General features: G+C 49.0%; 1 protein-coding gene across 1 annotated transcript in view; it reads left to right on the top strand.

Moving 5' to 3' along the window:
- Nucleotides 1–17,549, top strand: part of RASA3 (RAS p21 protein activator 3) — a 119,903-nt gene that overhangs the window by 41,438 nt on the left and 60,916 nt on the right. The window lies entirely within an intron of this gene.

Genomic DNA, 17,549 nt, shown 5'->3' with positions numbered 1-17,549 from the left:
GGCACTAGAAAATGTTTTTGTGAAGCAGGAAAGAGAGGATGAGAGCGAAATAAAAATAATGATGCATTACTACTGTCCTTTCTGGGAAATCAACTGTGAAATAGCCAGAATCAGGTGGTAGCCCCTAAAACGCTATCATAAGAAGCCAGTTAACTCTAGTGAGTGAACTAAGGTAATACTCAGAGCTTCGAACCCCTTCACAGACTATTTATATTTTCCTTACAGATAGTTTTAATAAACTTTCATTTTTTTTGTTTATTAATTTATTCATTAGCTTAGTGAATATTTATTGAGTACTTATCTAATATGCCAGATAAGGAGATGGGTGCTGTATGCAGAAAGTTAAAACTCACAGAAAGGAAAGAGACAAATCTACAGAAAATAATTACATGGTTTAAAAAATATGAGTGTAGCCTGGCCAGTGTGGCTCAGTGGTTGAGTGTGTATCTATGCACCAAGAGGTTGCCGGTTCGATTCCTGGTCAGGGCACATGCCCAGGTTGTGGGCTCGATCACCAGTATGGGGCATGCAGGAGGCAGCCAACTGATGTTCTCTCTCATCTTTCTGTTTCTCTCCTTCTCCCTTCCTTTCTCTCTCACATCAATAAAGAAAATAAATTTTTTAAGAAAAAAAATATATGAGTGTATGTGGCCATTTAGTACTGAGGCAAAAACCCTATTCCCACTGATGGGCTTTGCAAGTGTGTAGCCCCCAAACTCTACTCTATAAGGTAAGGGAAAAGACAAATGAACCCACTTTATAAAAGAAGTTAGCAAGGAAAATAGCTGGTGCCACTTGGTGGGTGCCGAATATTTGAAACAAAAAACTGTCTCTCTTGTGTTTGCAGCTTGAATCCACACCACATCTGTGGTAAAAAAAAATCTCAGTCTGTGCATATACATTAATTTAGTTCTGGATTCACTAGTTTGTAACATCCACTGAGGCAGCAATATACCAATCAAAAGCAAACCCAATCATCTCTTTCAATTTGGGCCCCAAAGAATACTCCTATATAAAGTTCCAAGGAATATGAGCTCAGAGGAGAAAGAACACAAGGAAATAAAGTACTGTGCTCATTTGCCAAGGGAAACAATAGACAGCAGAATCAGACCTTCAGAGTTTGCAGAATGTCAACTAACAAAGTTTAATGAATTTAAAATAATAGACAAAATTAAAAACATGAGCAAGAAAAGAAACAATAAAGAATGACTGAACCCATTCGACAAAGAACAAAATAGAATTTACAGAAGTGAAGAACACAGGAATTTCAGTGAAAAACCCATTGGATGAATTAAATAGCTGATTAGACATAGCTGAAAGGAAAATTGGTAAACTGGAAGATAAATTTGAAATATACCTCACAGACCCAAAGAAATGAAAAGTTTAAGAGAGATTTAGAGGAGACAGAGATAGAATGATGTCTAAGCATGTCTCATGGGAATTCCAAAGGTGACAAGAGAGAGATAGTGGAGAGGCATATGTGAAGATTGCAGCAAGATTTACTTGCATTCTTGAGTGGCCTTGATTAGAGGGACAGAGTCCAGAGACAAACCAGATGGCGACTGCAAGAGTGGAAGGGAGTGGAAAAACCTGTGAGACAAGGTTGGGCAATGCTGTCTGGACCAGGCCACCAATGCAGGCGGTTGTCAGCCCGCCATACCCCACAGCTCAGTTGTTGCCTCCAGGGAAGCGGCTGCCCCCTCTTCTTGCAGCTCTCCAGCATGCCTCCTTCAGGCTCAGCATCCCCTTTGAGATTTGCTCATTTATTTGACAAAGCTACTGTGGAAAACCAAAAGCCGACATCTGATGTCTGAACTCGTAAGAGCCTAGGGGCTTGGCTTCCTGGCAGGGCCTTGCGCTCGGTCTGAGTGAGGGATGCAGTGGTTCAGCAGGAGCCCCCACCACCCAGCTGTGCTCAGTCTCATCTGTCTTCTGACTCAGCATTAAGCACAGACAGAATGTGTGAGAAGAGGGAAAACACTTTTCTTTCCCCCCTTTTCACCAGCAGACGGTTGCCCCCTGGGGATCAGACCAGGCTCTGACCATGCTGTGCTGAGTGTCCCCCAGAAGTAACTAACCGGTCCAGAGCATCACTACTGATTACTGAGCGGATATCTTAGGAAAAGTACCCTCATTTGTTCCTTTCTCTTTATTTTTGACATGGGAGAGTGGAGGCTGAGAGACAGCATCTGTTGCAGATTTATTTATCAGAACTCATTGGCTCTGCCACATTTGGGAGGACAAGCCCTTTCTCCCTGGCCTTGTCCCTTCTCCAGGAAAGTGATTTGGGGCAAAGTTTCTGTCCTACTAGGAAAAATATCTTCCTGATGTTGAGAGTGAACTATTTTTTTTGGTTTTTATGTACACCATGAAAACCAGAGGGAGCCCCAGTGCTGCCAGAGGGGGAGTGAGGGAGAAGAGCCGCTGAGCGCCCTGGTTCCAAGGCTGGGGAGAGCCGCTGCAGCTAAGTGAGGGCAGAGCCTCACTCCACTGTGCTGAGCGCCCCCAAAGGCAGACCACACCCTGCAATCCAATAGGCTGGGGGCAGAAGAGCATCAAGACGGAAAGCAAAGACCTGGCTCTAGAGTGAGCTATTTTAAAAATCATTTAAAGGGCAACTCATTATTTGTTTACTGCTTGTTTAAACTAAAAGGCTCTATGAAACTGGGCTGGCAGGGTTGGGGCTGCACGTAGCTGCCCGTCCGGACCGCGCAGTGTATCTGTCAAGAGCATCCTGGGACTCCCCTGGCAGGGGCTGCCTTCTACTTTAAAACAGGGGAGGGGAAGGTTGTATCATGGAGGAAATCACCATTTTATCCAGTAAAAAGAGCATATTGATGTTATATGAACAGAAGAGTTAAAAGTAAGAGCTCATAAGTGCTGGGTTAGGCCAGTCCATTTGCGAGAATATTCCATAAAGTATCAGTGTTTTCATTTCCTTTTATCCATGTAAGTGATTCTTGTGAAAATGATACTGCCTGCCTTTCCTCAGAAATCCCCATGAAATTAAAAAAAAAAAAATAGCTCCTGGCTCAATGAGGTGCTGTCCCAAGGTCACCGATCTGACCCCGTCACAGCTCCTACGGAGGCTGTGCTGAGCCTCCACCCACAGCCCATCCTGGACGCCTGCCCCACGCCCAGCCCAGGAGCCCCTTCCCGCCTGCTCCCTCTCACCTGCTTCCATTCGCGGTGCCATCTGGAAGGGCAGGGGCCTACCACGTGGTCCTGGCCCAGGCCACCAAGCCTGGCACTCTGCCCCCTCGTCCTTCCCCAGGCAGAGCCCTCACAGCTCCTCAAGTTCCGGGGGGACTGTGCTCTCCTTCCGTGGAGTTTGGTCATGTCTGCTCGGTGATAAAGGCAGGTTACGAGGCTGTGTCGATAGTAAGAGCCCTTTTAATTTAAAAAATTGGGATTGCTCCAAAAATGGTCTAGAATATATAAATGTCAACGTGGTTATTTTCTCAGGGTAGTAGGATTATGGTGGGTATTTTTGTTCTTTCCATAAAATTAGAAAGTAGTATTTTTTTAACATAAAATTAGAAATTTATAAAATGACTGCTTTCTAGAGCAAAGTGAGGAGGAGCTAACTCATTGCCTCATTGATTGATCTGTGCGTAATGAGAGAATCTCAAACTTGTCATTCTGGCATTGAACTTGCCGAGAGAAAGACTGCTCCCAAGCGGGTGGTGCGCGCCTCTGGCTGAGAAGGAGTCTGTGGGTCACCGACAGGAGAGTGTCCTTCCGCTCCCACTGAAAGGTGCAGATTGCTCAGAAATAGCACTGTTGCGTGGTAGATATGACTGAACCATGAAGGACCTCAGCAGCTCCACACTCTTTTGGAGGGGAGGAGCTCTTTGGGGCTAGATTTGAAAGGACAGGAGGAAGTCTGTGATTTAGGAGACAGACTTCATTTTCTGAGACATTTTTAATAAAAACCAAGTTATTCATTAGGAAACATTGACTTTGAAGGTAAGAGATTATACAGGTAACCCTCTTCTCTCTAACATTTACTTTTCTGTCTCATTTCTCAAGTTCAAGCTTTAAAAAAAGTCTTTTTGACATAAATGCAGGCCTCTGGTCCAGACATTCCTCACCAGTTAGAATAGATAGACCCATCCCCGCCCAGTCCCTGGTGCTCCAGGCGGTGAGACCCGTCCCTACCCAGTCCCAGGTGCTCCTGGTGGTGAGACCCATCCCCTCCCAGTCCCGGGTGCTCCAGGTGGTGAGACCCGTCCCTACCCAGTCCCAGGTGCTCCAGGTGGTGAGACCCATCCCCTCCCAGTCCCGGGTGCTCCAGGTGGTGAGACCCATCCCCACCCAGTCCCGGGTGCTCCAGGTGGTGAGACCCGTCCCCACCCAGTCCCAGGTGCTCCAGGTGGTGAGACCCGTCCCCACCCAGTCCCAGGTGCTCCAGGTGGTGAGACCCGTCCCCACCCAGTCCCGGGTGCTCCAGGTGGTGAGACCCATCCCCACCCAGTCCCGGGTGCTCCAGGTGGTGAGACCCATCCCCTCCCAGTCCCGGGTGCTCCAGGTGGTGAGACCCATCCCCTCCCAGTCCCTGGTGCTCCAGGTGGTGAGACCCGTCCCCACCCAGTCCCGGGTGCTCCAGGTGGTGAGACCCATCCCCCCACAGTCCCTGGAGCTCCAGGTGGTGAGACCCGTCCCCACCCAGTCCCGGGTGCTCCAGGTGGTGAGACCCATCCCCTCCCAGTCCCGGGTGCTCCAGGTGGTGAGACCCATCCCCTCCCAGTCCCGGGTGCTCCAGGTGGTGAGACCCATCCCCTCCCAGTCCCGGGTGCTCCAGGTGGTGAGACCCGTCCCCACCCAGTCCCGGGTGCTCCAGGTGGTGAGACCCGTCCCCACCCAGTCCCGGGTGCTCCAGGTGGTGAGACCCATCCCCTCCCAGTCCCGGGTGCTCCAGGTGGTGAGACCCGTCCCCATCCAGTCCCTGGTGCTCCAGGTGGTGAGACCCGTCCCCACCCAGTCCCTGGTGCTCCAGGTGGTGAGACCCGTCCCCACCCAGTCCCGGGTGCTCCAGGTGGTGAGACCCGTCCCCATCCAGTCCCGGGCGCTCCAGGTGGTGAGATCCATCCCCACCCAGTCCCTGGTGCTCCAGGTGGTGAGACCCGTCCCCATCCAGTCCCGGGTGCTCCAGGTGGTGAGATCCATCCCCACCCAGTCCCGGGTGCTCCAGGTGGTGAGACCCGTCCCCACCCAGTCCCTGGTGCTCCAGGTGGTGAGACCCGTCCCCACCCAGTCCCGGGTGCTCCAGGTGGTGAGATCCATCCCCACCCAGTCCCGGGTGCTCCAGGTGGTGAGACCCGTCCCCACCCAGTCCCTGGTGCTCCAGGTGGTGAGACCCGTCCCCTCCCAGTCCCTGGTGCTCCAGGTGGTGAGACCCGTCCCCACCCAGTCCCAGGTGCTCCAGGTGGTGAGACCCATCCCCTCCCAGTCCCGGGTGCTCCATGTGGTGAGACCCGTCCCCACCCAGTCCCGGGTGCTCCAGGTGGTGAGACCCATCCCCACCCAGTCCCTGGTGCTCCAGGTGGTGAGACCCGTCCCCTCCCAGTCCCTGGTGCTCCAGGTGGTGAGACCCGTCCCCACCCAGTCCCAGGTGCTCCAGGTGGTGAGACCCATCCCCACCCAGTCCCTGGTGCTCCAGGTGGTGAGACCCGTCCCCACCCAGTCCTGGGTGCTCCAGGTGGTGAGACCCATCCCCACCCAGTCCCTGGAGCTCCAGGTGGTGAGACCCGTCCCCACCCAGTCCCAGGTGCTCCAGGTGGTGAGACCCATCCCCACCCAGTCCCTGGTGCTCCAGGTGGTGAGACCCGTCCCCATCCAGTCCCGGGTGCTCCAGGTGGTGAGATCCATCCCCACCCAGTCCCGGGTGCTCCAGGTGGTGAGACCCATCCCCCCACAGTTGGGGTACTCCAGGTGGTGAGATCCATCCCTCCACCGTCCTGGGGTACTCCAGGTGGTGAGAACCATCCCCCCACAGTCCTGGGGTACTCCAGGTGGTGAGATCCATCCCCTCACAGTCCTGGGGTACTCCAGGGGGTGAGACCCATCCCCCCACAGTCCCGGGTGCTCCAGGTGGTGAGATCCATCCCCCCACAGTCCTGGGGTACTCCAGGTGGTGAGATCCATCCCTCCACCGTCCTGGGGTACTCCAGGTGGTGAGAACCATCCCCCCACAGTCCTGGGGTACTCCAGGTGGTGAGATCCATCCCCTCACAGTCCTGGGGTACTCCAGGTGGTGAGACCCATCCCCCCACAGTCCTGGGGTACTCCAGGTGGTGAGATCCATCCCTCCACCGTCCTGGGGTACTCCAGGTGGTGAGAACCATCCCCCCACAGTCCTGGGGTACTCCAGGTGGTGAGATCCATCCCCTCACAGTCCTGGGGTACTCCAGGTGGTGAGATCCATCCCCCCACAGTCCTGGGGTACTCCAGGTGGTGAGATCCATCCCCCCACAGTCCTGGGGTACTCCAGGTGGTGAGATCCATCCCCCCACAGTCCTGGGGTACTCCAGGTGGTGAGACCCATCCCCCCACAGTCCCGGGTGCTCCAGGTGGTGAGATCCATCCCTCCACAGTCCTGGGGTACTCCAGGTGGTGAGATCCATCCCTCCACAGTCCTGGGGTACTCCTGTGGGGACACATCATTGCCAGTGTCTTTGCATGACTAAGGGAATCAGGATTCCAGTTCACTAACAACAGATTGGGTCCTCAGTGATTTTTCCTGGAAAGGCCTATTTTTGGGGCATCATCATCTTATTTGTGATGCTCTTTTTATGAGTGAGCCTTGTGAAAAGAATTTTTCTGGGTAGCTTTTTAAAAAAATCCTCACCTGAGGATATCTTTCCATTGATTTTCAGATAGAGTGGGAGGGAGGAGGAGAGAGAGAGAGAGAGAGAGACAGAGAGAGAGAAATATTGATGCAAGAGAGACACGTCAGTTGGTTGCCTCCCACACGACCCCAACCAGGGCCAGGATCAAACTGAAACCGAGGTACATGGCCTTGACCAAAATCGAACCTGTGACTCTTTGGTCCGCAGGCCAACGCTCTAACAGCTGAGTCAAACTGGCCAGGGCTTGGTAGCTTTATGTAAATTAGATTTTCTGAAGACCTTGTGTGTTTTCTGTCACAGCATTTATTTTTAACCTTTATGCTAGTTTCTGGCAGAGGGCTGGTTAGTATCGCTCTTATACAGAATTATGTGTCTCACATCAGACCACTGGGTCCCAGGCTTAGTGCCATGTTTTGTGCAGGAGCAAGGGGCAGAGCTCGGTGAGGTTGGTAAGAACATCTCTTTACTACCATGTCATCCTCTGCTTCCTGTTTCTTTACTCCCAGTTTTCGGAGAAGGGATATTTGCACCCAAAACTACTTTGGACAATAGGTTTTGGTATTTTGGGAGCCACGTGCAGTGGTGTGAGCTGTGCACAGCATCCAGTGAACCTCACCATGACCCTATGAGTAGGAGTTTTGCAGATGGGGAAACTGAGTCTTGGAGAGGTAAGGTAACTGGTTCAGGCTACGTGGCTATACCTTGGAGCTGGGTCAGGCCAGGAAATACAGGCTGCAGGTCACCCACCAACAGGGTAGCTGATGGGCTCTGGTTCCAACACATAGATGTCCAGTTTGGGGGTCCTGCCCTCAGGAAGAGCGTAGCAGCTTCCCAAGCGTGTTTCCCAGCTCTGTTCCTGTACCTGCCCAGTGTTGACTGCCTGCTCCTCTGGCTCTGCCTGCAAGGCTGGGGCCCCCATCTGTCCTCGGTGTCCCTGTTATCTGGCAGTGGCCACCATGGACCCTTCCGTGCTTCACAGCAAGCGTCCCGCAGTCCCAGAACTCAGCACATGCCGAGTCCCTGAAGTGCAGGTTGTGATTGACCTGAGTGACAAAAAACGCTCAGGTGGGTCCATCCAGAGCACTTCTGCCCCAGCATTTGGACAAACACTGTGCTCTGACCTCAGAATCTCTCCTGCCCTGGGGGAAGGTTAACTACATCCCCCAGGTCCCACTTCAAATATGCAAGATGCTGTGCAACATGTCATGTGTTTCTTCATTCTGTCCTTTGTGGTGGCAGAGTGGCTTTCTCTCCTGGGAGTTGCCCCTCCCTGTGGAGGCTGCTGTGAATAGTTCAGGCAGTGACCTGGAGTGAGGGTTAGAGTTTAGTACGAGAGACTGAGCATCTTGCCTCTTAGTAAGATGCAACATCTTTTGGGAACCTCGGGAAAAAATTTTTGCGATGAAATGTCACATGCTGAGAGGCCATGCTGCACAGGTGTTCTAAGCAGTTATAAAATCAGCATTTAAAGAGATGGACTTTGCTGAAACGAAAAAGGTCTTTCTCCTGCCTCTGAGTGCCTACAGGATAACTGGCAGTCGGCGGGTCCTTTCGGGAACAGTTGATCGGCAGGCCTTCCCATGCCAGGCGGAGCACCGCACGGTTTGTGTGGGGGTGCAAGTTACGTGACTTCCTTTCCATGTCCAGTTCATCTGCTGCGGACCTTTGAATATAGCATTTGGTCTTATGACATTTCAATCCAGCTGTTAGTTAATGATTTAACCACATGCACATTTTATTCACTAAGCACTGAGCTCTTCAGGGATAGGCTGGTGCCCTTTTTGGAAAACTGGCTCTGCTTAATTGGCTTCCAGTTCACGCTGGGCTAGGAAGTCAGCCCTGGGTTTCCGCTGGGAGCCACGATCCGTGGTCCACTGCTTCTGGATGCTCGGCCCTTGACGGGGCTTTTTTGTGGTAAACCCATATTCAGACGTCGAGGCACAAAGACCGTCTTAGGAATAGCCCTCTCACAAAGAGACTCAGGGCAGGGTCCCTGTTCTTCCGCACGCAGCCTTTCCATCCACCCAAAATGTGGAGCAGCTCAGCACTCCCCCCCTCTCCTCCCTGACCCCAGATGTTGGGAAATGGACACTGGCACTTGCGAAATAGCACGAAACTGGGGAAACCAGGCTCAGGGCTGTTTTCTCATGAGCAAACACTGCTGTCGCGGTGCAAGCAGCCTTGGTGTGGGACGGGCGTGCCAGCCTCACAGATGGTGGGGGATGACTCACGGAGAAGTCGGAGTTTTCCCTGTGAGTCCCAAAGGCCTCCCTGTCTCAACCTCTGGGCTGTGCCTCTGGGCTGTGGGGGGAGGAGGAGCAACACAGATGGTTTCCCCTCTCAGAGTGCTCCTTAAAGATCAGCTTGGTTTCCTGCAAGAGGTTTTTTCCTCCTTCCCTTAGGAGAGTTTGCTTGATTCTGTGAAACTTCATTTGAGCTTCTCTCCATAATCACTGGGGGAAAGAGCTTGTCCCTCTGGCCAGCCTCAGAGGCGGATGCCGCTGCACACATTAATTTCCTTGTCAGATAGCGGTATTTAAAGCAAGCCAAGTCCTTTGGGCGGCTTTTTTTATTTGGAAAGAGGGTTCTGGAGCCCTAAGGCTGTAAGTGGGGGCAGACTGTGCAGGGACATTAATCATCCATCTATCTGACTGAGCTGACCTTGGGCTGGGGACAAAGCCGGGCCTGTGGGAAGAGATACCCCAGGTTAAGCCTCTAATGGGAAGGGGAAGCTCAAGGCTGTGTGGCCCCTTTGAGTCCACCAGAAAGAATATATTGTCCTGCCAGGCACATGGAGAAGGGTGAGGGTGGGGGAACTCACCCTGCTCCCAGTCATCTGACAGTTCCCTTTTTTTTTTTTTGGAATAAACTTCCAACCCTGCTACCCTTGAACAGACAAGTGCAACCTTTCTTATTCACCAAGAAGGAGGGGTGGGTCATCAAGATGACCACTATGATGGTTGGGGTGGTTGGCACCTGGTTTGGGGAGGGGCTTTATCCCACCTCCATCCTTTGTCCTGCAGGGCTAGAGGGAGGGGAGACCCACTGTGTGGCCCACCCCACTTATACCCCGACGTGGGTCCTTCTTGAAGTTGGGAGGGCTGATGTGTCCTGAGAGATGCCTGATCAGGGCTGACATGGCCTTTCTGCTGCAGGCAGCATCAGCTCCTGAGTGCAAGGACCCTCTTGCTCCTCTGCTGGAGCACATTTTGGAAATGGCAGGATCACATGCCGTCCTCACCCGTTAAGGACAGATATTGTTTGTTTGTTCGTTTATTTTTAATCCTCACCCAAGGATATTTTTCTGTTTATCTTCGGATAGAGTGTGCAGGAGAGAGAGGGAGAGAAAGGGAGAGAGAGAGAAACATCAACATGAGAAGGACACATCAACTGGTTGCCTCACACATGACCCCAACCAGGGCTGGGGACAAACCACAACCGAGGTACATGCCCTTGACCAGAATCGAACCTGAGACTCATTGGTCCACAGGGTGACACTCTACTGCTTAGCCAAACTGGCCAGGGCTATTGTTTTTTTTAATTTTTATTTTCTTTATTGATTTTGGAGAGAGAGAGAGAGAAACATTGATGAGAGAGAACACTGATTGGCTGCCTCCTGCATGCCTCCCACTGGGATTTGAGCCCATAATGGACATGTGCCCTGACAGAATTGAACCAGCAGCCTCTTGGTGCATGGGTTGACCCTCAACCACTGAGGCGGTGGCTGCGGGATAACAGATATTGTTGACAAATTTGTTGTGTTTCTAGTTTTAAAAGATATTCCTTATATATTGTGCTTTAGCTATTTGTCTTTTTTTTTATCCTCACCCGAGGACATTTTTCCATATTTTATTCAGATAAAGTGGGAGGGAGAGAGAGGAAGAGAGAGAGAGAAACATCGACGTGAAAGGGACACATCGAGTGGCTGCCACCTGCACAACCAACCAGGGCCGGGGACAAACTGCAGCCGAGGCACGTGCCCCTTAGCAGGAACCAAACCCGGGTCTCTCTGGACTGTAGGCTGACGCTCTAACCGCTGAGCCAAACCGGCCAGGGCTAGCTATTTGTCTTTTAATTCACAACATAAATTTACAAGTCCACAGTGGATTATTATTCTGAGCATGGAAATAATATGAAAAGATAGGCATTTAGTAGGAAATGGGCTGAAGATATTTTAACAAAAAAATGAGACAGAAAGTGCTCATGCACAGATGAAAGATAATCAACCTCACCAATAATTTTTACTTTTCAAATGAAAGCGGTAGCTTTTTTTTTGTCATCACTTTAGCAAAATTTATAAATATTGGTAAGACTCAGTGTTGGTGGCTGTGTGGGGTAAATTGGTCCCCCCTTTCTGGAGGGTCATATGGTATTATGTACCAGAGCCTGAGGGCAGTGAACACCCTTCCACCAAGCACAGTTGAAGGGAACAGTTGGACAGCTCTGCAGAGACCCCCTGCCCTAGAGTCTCATTCTGTGCTGCTCCCAATTGTAAAAGTTGGTGAGGACCCTGTTGTCCGTTGGTGTTGGAATTGGTGAATCGAGCAGTTATGGTCACTCAGACCTCTGCTACTGTGTGACCACTAACATTTAATATTCTTATTTGGAAAGTGGTCCGGGGCTTGATGTGAAAGGAAAAAGCTGACTACATGTCATGATATATAATGTAATCCCGATTTTATTTCAAAAATATGTGTCTCTATTCTATATCCATATATTGTTAGAGAAAAAACAACTCTAGGAGGATATACCTTAGAATGTTAATTCTGTTTTTTGCTTTCTGACATCTTTATGTATTTTTAAAATTTGGTTTTAAAAAAATAGCTTAATCGAGATACCGTTCACGTACCATATAATTTACCCATTTAAAATGTACAATTCTCTGGTTTTCAGTATATTTAGAGTTGTGCAGCCATCACCACAATCCATTTTAGAACATTTTCATCTCCCTAAAGAGAAACCCATTTCCTTTAACTGTCCCCATTTCCCGCCAACACCCTGCTACCCAGCCCCTGGCAACCACTAATCTACTTTCTGTCTCTACAGATTTGCCTATTCTGGGCGTTTCATGTAAATAGAATCCTATACCATGTGGCCTTTTGGGTCTGACTTTTTTCACTTAACATAATGTTTTCCAGGCTCATCCACATTGCAGCATGTGTCAGTGGTTCATTTCTTTCTGTGGCTGATAATATTCCTTTGTATGGCTGGACCACACTTGATCCATTCATCTGTTGATGCACATTTGGATTGCTCACATTTTTGGCTGTTCTGAATGATGCTATTAACTTGGATGTATGAGTTTTTGTGTAGACATGTGGTGTTATTTCTTCGGGGCATGTACCCAGGAGTGGGGTTGTGGGACCATGTGGTTACTCTGTATTTGCCATTTTGAGGAACTGCACTGTTTTCCAAAGTGGCTGCACCACTTTACATTCCCCAGGCGGTATATGAAGTTTGAATTTCTTCACATCCTCACCAACATTTGTTATTATGTCTTTTTGATTCTAGTCATTCTGGTGGGTCCAATTTTGATTTTAAAATGTAAAATCCTTGATAGACTATCATTCTTAGAAAGAACACAGTTTCTTATTTTTAGTTAGAATGAAGGAAGTATTCTTTTTAAAGCAAAGCAAATTCAGATCATAAAGGAGTAAAAACAAAGAAAAATTCTAAAAAATTACACATAAATCTAATTATGAATCACCTTACTGTGAGAAATAATGTGTTCCTGGGATACACATGCGGAGTCTGGGGGAAGGTCAGGCAGCCGGTGTGGAGATGGTGGCTGCAGACAGTCTCCAGTCGGGCCCGTCCTGTCTGAGCCACCGCCACGCCCTTCATGTGTCTGTCCTGTCTTCCCAGGCCTGCACGCTGTGATGTCTTTCGAGTCTAAGAGTGAAAACAGGTCCACGTGGGATAAAAGAACCAGAGTCCCACCTATAGAGATGTGTTCCCAGGCTGTGGGTTGGGGGTGTTGGAGAGGGAAGCGTGGGTCAGGACTCGCATGTGACTGTCCGTTTCTGTGGTGTTTCCACTGGGAAACAGAGCCGTGTGAGTGACTTCTCTGTGAGGCCCTGGGAAGCAGTCCTGATTTCAGTGCTAGTGGGTTCAGGGTTCTGTCCCCAGGGCATGCGGCAGGAGCAGCTGCCGGCAGGGCCTTCTCTCCATTCTCCGCACCTCAGGACAGCAGGGTCTCCCCGTTCTGCTTTAGACCTGAGCTGATTAGAAAATCAAGCAAACCTCCAGTGGGAAAGTCGACCTCGTGCTGCCACGCCGAGGCCACTCTGCTTTGCTGTAATGCAGCTCCTCGGCCACCGGCACGACTTCCACTTTTTGGTTGTTTTCTTGGCTGTTATCTCATCTCACTCTGTTGTGGCCCTTTCGTACCTCAGTCACCCGCCTGCCTCTCGTCTCTCTGGATTAGTCCCTCTGGGTCCCCTACAGTCTGGGCGCTGCCAGGACCACCAGCTTCTGTCTAGGTCCCCAAGGGAACGCTGCTGATTGGCCTCCCTGCTCAGTTGGAAAGCCATCTCTCCCTCATTTCCATTCACAGACTTAGGGTGAATGGTGGTTTTTCCTGAGGAAAGGAATGATGCTGTACTTAGAGCATCTCACCGTCTCCAGGGTGACGCCACGTTGGGCTCTGCTGGGGAGGGCTTGTGGGCCCGAATAAGGGAGACTGTATTTTCTGAGGCTTAGTCCTGTTTTAAAATTTAATTCACCTTGCAGGAGAGGCAGGTGGGCATTGCACCTCGTTAGCAAAAATAATGTATTGGGAGGAGTGTGTGTAAATGTGTGTCTTTGAGTATTTGTGCACACACACATGCATGTACACGTGCAACTCTCCCACAAACCTACATGTACACATTCATACCTGCACACTCACACACACCCATACACATACACTTGCACATGCACACATGCAATTCACATGTACACGCACACACACAGTGCACCCGCGCACACGCGTGCACACACACACACACACACACACGCTGATCTATCGACTTTTGGAGTTTCCTGCAGAGTGTCGGAGGGTTTCCTGTAGATTATGTCGTTGATCTTCACGATGTTTCAGGCTCTTACTCACAGGTAGAATAACTGGGAACCGAGAGAGCTGGATCTCACACGAGGAGTGGGTTGTGGAACTGGAGGTTAACCCAGAGCATCACACCCCTGTGGCGTCTGCTGGTATCAGGCAGAACCTCACAAATGTAGACAACGGGTCACAGGAAGGCTCTGAGGCAAGAATTCTGATGGGGAGAATATGCTTAGATGGGATTTTCAAATGAGCATTTGTTAAACTCTGGACCTGTCACTTGATGCAAGTGCCTCTGTTTCCCCACCTAGTGAGGGTATTTGAGGGCTGAATACAGTTGACCCTTGAACAACATGGGTTTGAACTGTGTGTCTATACTTTTATGTGAATTTTAAACCCTGCGTTGTTCGAGGGTCAACTCTACTTGCTACCTGCTGGGGCTCAGAACAGGACCTGGGATGTCATGGGTGCCCAGATGAAGCTGGCGACCCTATTGGAGTACAAGCTCCCAGGAGGCAGGGTGCAGGGCCCAGAATGCAGGAATTATTTTCGCTCCCTTTCTGAGGGTGAGCTGGAAGAATGTGAGGAGCTGGGGACAGGGCTGTAAACGGCCTTCTTCATGTTGTAGGAACTTTTAAAAAATCTCACCTGAGGATATTCCTCATTGATGTGAGAAACATCAATTGTCCCGCCCCCTGCATGCATGCACCCCGCCCAGGGATCAAACCCACAACCCAGGCCTGTGCTCTGAGTGAGAATTGAACCCGCATGGGAAGATGCTCCAACCAACTGAGCCACCCAGCCAGGACGTAGGAAATGTTCAAGTCTATAATTGAGCAATTTTTAGTAAATTTACAAAATTTTATCATTGTCACTGTAATCCATTTAAAACACTCAAGAAGGGCCCTTGGCAGTTGTCCCCCACCTACCTCCAGCCTCCCACTTTCAGCTCTCTCTGCATACACCTCTGCACGTTCTGGCCATTTCATATAAATGGAATGTCAAAAAGGGTTGTTTGTTTTTTGCACCTGGATTCTTTCACTTAACATGCTTCTGAGGTTCATTGTTTCTTTTTATCGCCAAATAGGAATCCATTGTATAGATTTACCAGATTTTGTTTTTCCATTTGTCACTTGATAGATATTTGGGTTGTTTCCACCTGTTGGCTGTTGTGAATACTTCTGCATGAACATTCACATGTAAGTTTCTGTGTGGACACGTGTTCATTTCTCTTGGGTGTATATGTAGGAGGACTTGCTGACTCTGTGGGCACACTGTTTATCTTCCAAAGTTTCCAGTGGCAATGTATGAGGGTTCCAATTTCTCCATACCCTACCTAACACTGGTTATTTGTCATCATTTTATTTTTAATTAATTAATTAATTTTTTGTTAATCCTCACCTGAGGATAATTTTCCATTGATTTTTTTTTTTTAGATAGAGTGGAAGGGATGGGGAAAAGAAACATCGATTGGTTGCCTCCCGCATGACCCTGACTGGGGCCAGGGATCGAACCTGCAACCCAGGTATATGCCCTTGACCAGGCATTGAACTCATGACCCTTTGGGCGTAGGTCCAACACTGTAACAGCTAAGCCAAACCAGCCGGAACTGTCATTTTTTTTTATTATCACCATCCTAGTAGGTGTGAAGTGGTGTTTCGTCAATTAATTTGCATTTCCCTGATGGCTAATTTTTTTTATATGCTTGTGGTCAATGTCTTCTTTGGTGATATATCTGTTTCAACAATCTTTTGCCCATTTTTCAGTTTAATTATTTATCTTATTATTGTGCTGTAAAATGTATTCTGGATACAAGTTTTATATCAAATACATGATTTTCAAATATTTTCTTCTGGTTTGCCTTTTAAGTTTCATATACGTGTGTGTGTGTGTGTGTGTCTGTGTGTGTGTCTGTGTGTGTGTAATTTCATTGATCTTTTAGGGAGAGAGAGATAGAAACATTGATGTGAGAAACACTGATCGGCTGCCTCCTGCATGCCCCCTACTGAGAATCAAGCCCACACTGGGGCATGTGCCCTGACCAGAAATTTAACAGGGATCTCTTAGTCCATGGGATGACGCTCAATCCACTGAGCCACACCAGACAGGCCTTTTAAATTTCTTAATGGTATATTTAAAGCACAACATGTTTTATATTTTTAATTTTGGTAAAGTTTGGCTTACTGATATATATATATATATATATATATATATATATATATATGTATGTATATATATATTTTTTTTCTTTTGTGATTGTTTTGATGTCATATCTAAAAATCATTTGCCTTCCACTAGGTTACAAAGATTTAGTTCTATATAGTTATAGTTTTAGTTGTTACAGTTTCAGCTGTTACATCTGGTGTGTGATTACATCAAGTTAATTTTTGTGTGTGGTGTGAGGTAGGGGTCTCTCTGTCTGTCCTTAGCCAGGACCAGGTTTCTTGATTATTATTACTTTGCAGTAAACTTTGAAACCTGGAACTGTGAGCTCTCCACCTTTGTTCTTCTTTCTCAAGCATGTGCTGGCTGGCGTGGGTCCTTTGCTTTCACATCTGGAAGGACTGGCATATGGGTTGGTTTCTGGGTTTCTGACCTGGGCTGTCAGACCTGGTTGTTTCCTGCTTCCCTTAGGCCTTGCCTCCCCACTGTCCCTCTCTCCCTGACTCAGCTGTCTTTAGGTCCAGGCATGGGCAGTGCCCGCTGTGAGCCCATTCTGGACCCCAGACTTGTCCTTCCCACTCCTTGCCTGCTGCTTTCTTCTCCTCCACATTGCGCCCCTTCCCTTCTGAACGGATTCCCACTTTCCCAGCATGCCTGCCTTCTGTGATGGCTTCTTTTCTTCTCCCCCATACCCCAATGACCGTGTAGCTCCTCACAGCTCCAGCCCTTTGTGCTAGTGACCTTCAAATGATGGCATGTCAAGCCACCAAAAACACTGTATTTTATGTAATTGTGACATTTGTCAGTTATGGGATGTACCATTATTTTATGTGCATTTAAGAAAAAGCAATGCTAATTAATCTATGAAATAATCTTTTCTGACGTTGATTGCAGGATACATTCTGATTTCAGAGGTGCTAAAATTATGGAGGTGGGGGAGACATCATCTCAAATTGATAAAATATGGCTCTGGAGCTCTCTTAGTTGGGAGCTGATCCTGCCCTCCTCCTTCCCTTTTTTTCTTATTTTCGTGTCTATTACTCACAATAAACTTTCACTAGGAGATACTCATGGTATCAGTTCTTTTCTGTCTCTCTTTTCATACTTGGCCAGAAGCCTACATTCCTTTCTCCTAACAAAATGTAGCACGCTGTTTTAGTTTTTTACTTGACCTATTATGTTTCCTACGTTGGACCTTAGCCATGAACGTGCATGATGGTGGAGTCATGCCAGGTTCCTTGGTAGCTGTAGGTGTGTGTGCTGGAGTAATTGCTCCATTTCCTACCTACTGGATGCAGGTTTGCTGGCTGCCGTATTCTGTGCACAGTCACCGTGGTTTCCATGAACCAGTGTCTGCTAACCTCATCCCGTGCCCAACCAGGATGGTCCAGGGCTCCGGTCCCTCAGTTAGAGTTTGCAGTTTATTTTGAGTCTTCATCTGTGGTTGAATGAGCCTCAGGGTCTATATGGAGGGTCGGCTGCGGTGGGTGAGG

This window comes from Molossus molossus, unplaced genomic scaffold (genome assembly GCF_014108415.1).
Source record: "Molossus molossus isolate mMolMol1 unplaced genomic scaffold, mMolMol1.p scaffold_m16_p_9, whole genome shotgun sequence".
Lineage (NCBI taxonomy): Eukaryota > Metazoa > Chordata > Mammalia > Chiroptera > Molossidae > Molossus > Molossus molossus.
Note: the sequence above shows the minus strand (reverse complement) of the source record. Positions and strands in the feature narration are given on the sequence as shown.